The 3,657-nt window shown below is 45.6% G+C and overlaps 1 long non-coding RNA gene across 1 annotated transcript; it reads right to left on the bottom strand.

Annotated features, from left to right (window-relative positions):
* Positions 1-240: 240 nt before the first annotated feature.
* LOC121478524 lies at positions 241-3,420 on the bottom strand. The gene is made up of 3 exons (XR_005984508.1): positions 3,246-3,420; positions 2,846-2,939; positions 241-2,544 (listed from the first exon to the last, which is right to left on the bottom strand). It is a non-coding gene; the product is annotated as an uncharacterized LOC121478524 (long non-coding RNA).
* Between the last annotated feature and the right edge of the window lie 237 nt (positions 3,421-3,657).

The raw sequence follows: 3,657 nt of genomic DNA, 5'->3' as shown, positions 1-3,657 counted from the left end.
TGTGCTCCCAAATGTTAACAAGTGATTATCTTTGGGTGAGAGAGGGAAGGATCTTTATTTTCTGCCTTTGGCTTATCTTTATTTCATATTTTTTTCTACCTGCAGTTACCATATATTATTTTTGTAATTTAAAACAAAGCTATGTTTTTTTCAAAAAGCAACTCTTCATGCTTTCTCTAAACACGTGGTATATTTTCAGGTTTTATTAATAGCTGTGAAGAACTGTAAACAAAGGTTTGGATTAGAAAACCAGATACTCTCATTTTTTCCCCTTTATTGAAGACAGGAAACATACATTAAGTACTATAGGGCACCTAGTGTGGTTCCACGTTGAAAAGGGAATAATCTATGCTTCCAAGGACTTCACAATTGGTGGGATGGGATTCTAGAAAACAATGAATAATTATAATGCACTCCATGTCAGAATGGGCTAAACATTTTAAAAATAGGTGAAATAAACTAAATGCTCCTCAGGTTTTCTTTGGGAGAGGAGGGATTAGTTTAAGCTGGAGGAGTCACAAACCATTTCCCTGAGGAACTAACCTGTGTATGACTCTGAAAGGGGGAGTGATCCTCACACTTTTACTATTGTCTCAGTGCTCACTGGTCTGCTTCACAATAGAAAGGAAATTGGTCAAGAGCTGAGAATGGAAAATGCTTGATTTATATGGAGAGGAGTCTCCCCATCAACTGCTTTGGTTGCCAGTAACCTCAACAGCTGCATGTCAAGAAGTTCAGGAGAGTAGAAAGTTCTTGCCTCATCACAACTGGAAAATACAGGGCTTAAATTAACTACATTTTGATTCAGTCCAATTGTTTTGTGTGTCTGTGTATGTGTTCAGATTTCATAAAACTGGAAATATGGAGACGCTCAAGCTGTTTAACTTTGGTTCAACTTGGTTTTTATTGTTTTTCAACTTGGTAAGGGCCTAAAAATTACTCTCTTTGTTTTTTAAGTCCCGAGTTGAGCTTTTAATTTTTGTTTCTATCTGCAAATGGCCCAATTTTTGCATATGTATATTAGCTGCAAATTATATTGAGTCAAATATAGAACTCTCTGTGTGAAAACAATGTTTCAATCCAGAGTACCAGACTTCTCTTTCAGGGAGAATCCCAAAAGGAAGTTCATATTGACAAATGTTTAAGGTTGTCCAATTGCAATAGGTGTGTTTCCTCTGATTTTACTGTGACAGCTTCTAAAGGAGGAGTTGGCACTGAATGCTGAATTCAGACTCTCAATTTCACAGGAGACGGGGATTAAATCAGAAATGTTAAAGGCAAACAAAATTAAAATCAACATTTGTGATACATTGATGACAAAGACCACCAGTTAAATACTTCACCATGGGATTGAATATCTCACACCTGGCCTCTAGCAGTGTCAAACATCTGTCTTTGCAATAAGTGTAGGAAAGAACGCCTTTGGAATCCCTTGGGCTTTTTTATTTGGCTCTCAGTGTGTTTGGGGGAGTAAGGAAGTATATGTGTGCTGCCCAGAGGAACTTGGGCAAATTTAGAAAAAAAGAAAAAAAGCTCACACACTTCTCCTTTTTAAAGAAAAGGAAGTAATAGTGACATCACCCTCAGCTAAAATCTAACCTGTTTACATCTCAATTTAGTAGGTAATAGAATGCCTTCTCCAGAGTTGTGAAATAGCGAGGATGATTAAGTCCAACATTCTTCTGAATCTTTATTACCTCATTCTTTCCTTCATCCAACAGATATTTACTGAACACCTGTTATGTGCTAGGTACTAAGGCTGTAATAGTGAGTGGAGGGAAAGTATTTAATCCCTGTCCTCAAAAAAAAAAAAATTGGACTTGAGTGGAAGAGAGGAATAGAAGTGAATGAATGACACAAAATAATCATAAAACCACAGCTGTAGTAAGGGCTAAAAGTGAGAAGCGAAAGGTGCCAAGAGAACCTATAATAAAGATCTATTCAGGGAGGTCAGGGAAAGCTTGTCCATCAAGGAAGTCAGGATATACCAAAGCAAGACCAGGAGTTGTCTGCGTGAAGAAGAAAGGAGGGACAGAGAAAAGGACGGGGTCCGTGGGGAAGGCTCTATGCAGGAGGAACCGTGGGTGTGCTGTACGAATTTGGAGAAGGCTATCAGCAGGAGAGGAAGAGAAGCCTAAAGAAAGGTTAGCAGAGAGGGACAGCCATTGAGGGATCCGGTTTCTAACCTCCATCTCAAGAGCAGTGGGAAACCATTGAATGAATTTAATCAGAGGGCTGGTATAATTAGGTTTGCATTTTGAAAAATGCCCTTTAGTTCTGAGTTGAGAAATTGGGTGACAGGGCCCAGGATGGCCTGGACTGGGGATGGGTGGTTGGGAGACTCCTGTCCGAGGGATGGCAGTGGCACAGGTGGGGTGGCAGTGGAGGAAATGGCAAGGAGGCAGATTCTGAACACAACTTTCCTCCATGGTTCACGTGGCTCCAGCCTTGCAAGGCTGTTTGGTCAACAAGAAGATGCCCAGCGCTTCCGATTCCACTGCACTTCCAGCATCCTGAACCCCAGAGCTGGGAAGTAGTGTTTTCCTAAAAGACATTAAGAGGCAGCCTCAGTGTTGGGGGGGGGGGCGGCGAATGGTGATAGGACGCAAGGTTTCAGGATCAAGGGAATGAACACATGGATTGACAGGGACGTTTTCTGGAGTTGGGTTTCTGGGGCGTGCTATTTGCTTTTCTTCCCAGTGAGCCTGGCCACCTGCCTCTGCAAATACTCTTTGTCTTAGATAAAGGAAGTCGGTTGTGTAACCTGCGGGAAGGTCTCCTGGCGGGCAAACTATACCCAACCTAAGTCTTTGAGAGTTGGAAGCAAAAATGAGCAATTCCTTACCCAACCAAGACCCACGGGAAAGACGAGAGTGGGTCTATAATAATTCAACTTCAAAGGTGTCCCCCAGGATCTTTCTGGGGCAAAGCTGGTCACCCTGGCAAGAAGGGAGAGTTGAAAGTTGATCCTTGTTTCTCCTTAGGCAGAGGTGACTCTAAGGACTGTCTTCAGGGGCAGGGTTGGAACCCAAACCCTGGCACTGAGCTGACTCCCAGGCCACTTTTCTATGTGCATTTTCTGCCATACTCGGGACATTCTAAACCCTAAAATGCCCCCCCCCCCACACACACACCATCACTCCGTGGGGACTGCTTATTGACACTTAACTCCCTGAAGCACCCCCAGGGGGAGGCAACTCAAAACAGGAGGCCGCTCCCCAGAGGCCGTCAGAAACGCTGCGCACCTCGGGCGGACATCCCGGATCAAAATCCGCGTTTTAAACAAGATACTCAGGTGGTGGAGACGCACAGCCAAGCGCGGGGTTGAACCAAACCAAACAAAACAAAACAAAACTTCCGGACTTCGACCTGCAGTTAAGAAGAACATGTTACACAGCGGCGGCGCGTGTATACGCGTAACCGAAACCGAAGTTTGGTGAGGCAGAGCCTAGGCTACCGGATCCGACTTCGGGACGCACCGGGAGTCGGGCCCTCGGGGGTCTGCAAACGCGACCCGGGGCGCCGGGGGACAGGGCGGGGAGGCCCGTGGGGCGCCCGGACAGTGCACCCCGTCTGCGCGCCCGCGGCCGTCCCGAGCGGAGCGCGCGCCCCGGGCCGCGCGGGGCGAACCCTCGGAGCCGGGAACCCCGAGGGCGC

The sequence above is a fragment of the Vulpes lagopus genome, chromosome 19 (genome assembly GCF_018345385.1).
Source record: "Vulpes lagopus strain Blue_001 chromosome 19, ASM1834538v1, whole genome shotgun sequence".
NCBI classification, from domain to species: Eukaryota; Metazoa; Chordata; class Mammalia; order Carnivora; family Canidae; genus Vulpes; species Vulpes lagopus.
The sequence above is the reverse complement of the archived record's forward strand: the minus strand, read 5'-3'. Positions and strand labels throughout refer to the sequence as shown.